This window comes from Manacus vitellinus, unplaced genomic scaffold (assembly GCF_001715985.3).
Source record: "Manacus vitellinus isolate BGI_N305 unplaced genomic scaffold, ASM171598v3 scaffold_10_pilon, whole genome shotgun sequence".
NCBI lineage: Eukaryota > Metazoa > Chordata > Aves > Passeriformes > Pipridae > Manacus > Manacus vitellinus.
The window spans coordinates 2365754-2367120 of NW_021938838.1; positions in this window are offsets into that span (position 1 = coordinate 2365754).

The following is a 1367-nucleotide window of genomic DNA, read 5'->3' on the forward strand; positions in this document are numbered from 1 at the left end:
CTTGCCTTTTTAGGGCTTAGCACTGCCCATCTGAGGTATCTTCTTGCCTTTTTAGGGCTTAGCACTGCCCATCTGAGGTATCTTCTTGTCTTTTTAGGGCTTAGCATTGGAGGGATGGGCCCAACTACCAATCTGAGGTATCTCCTTGCCTTTTTTAGGGCAAAAGTCAAAGCCTTCAAACTCCTGGAATTAATAAATCATTAACCATTTCAGTCTCTGACAGCCATGTGCTGCCAACTTGCAGGGTGGCTCCTTCCCAGGTGTCCCACTCCTCATCCCACAGCTGCCACCCGACCCACAGCTGCCCTTGGCACCTCCATGGGTTGCAGCCTACAGGTCCCATGGCACTGTAACCACCCTCTGGACACCTCTCCTCTGGGAGGCACCGGAAAATCCAGAGCAGAGCCCCTTTCCTGAGAGGAGAGAGATCTTCCAAGCCCCTGGAGGGCTGGCTTTCCTCCTGCCCAGCTGCAGGTTGGGGTGCCTGAGGGACTGGGGGTCACAGGGACCAGCTGCCCTCTCCCCTCAGCTGGGGGATGCCACGTTCCAGGTGGGACAGATGGACAGACACGCTGTGCTTGGGCAGCACACAGGGAGGGTGTGCTGGGTTGAACAGGAGGGTTGAGACTGAGGATGTGGAGACGGAGCAGGGAGACATCAGCTCCCAAAGTTTACAGAGGTGGGGAACTGCAGTGACATTTGTGGGGTGGGGAAGGGGAGAGAAGCTGCTTGCCAAGCCCTTCTCTTCTTGGAGCTCCACAGCCAAGCACCTTGTCACCATGTTCTGGGCAGCCTGGAAGAGGCACAGCCCTGCCAGCACGACCCGGGGTGCGGGTGGGCAGGAGGGGGCCCATTTCCCAGGCAGAAAATGGCTGTGGAGGTGGGAAATGGGACTTGGCCCCTGGGCAAAGCATCAGCACGACCTGCCTGGAAGGCTCAGTCCTGGCCCTGGCCCTGCCACAGCTCAGCCCCTCCTTCCCTGTGCCCTTCCCACCTGCTCCAGGAGCAGCAGGAATTCCTGAGGCAAAGACACCGATGCTCTGTTCAGGCCTGACAAGCCCCCAGCTTGTGCACAGCTGGAGTGCAGGGCCAGCCCTTGGTGCTGTGCCGGCCATGCAGGTCCCCATCCTTCCCCCAGGGGACTGGATCCACCGGCTTTCCTCCACTCCACAGATCTTGGACTTGACAATCAGGGAATGGGCATTGCCTTGGAAGAGGCAAGAGCAAGGCAGAGAATGTCTGCTCATGGCCACCTGAGGCACAGCCTGGCTCAGGGGACCTGGGAAGGGGGTGAGATCAGCCTCTTCCCTGTGCACTGTGTGTCTGATTTGGAAAGCCCATCCTGTGAAATGTCAAACCTACCTGAG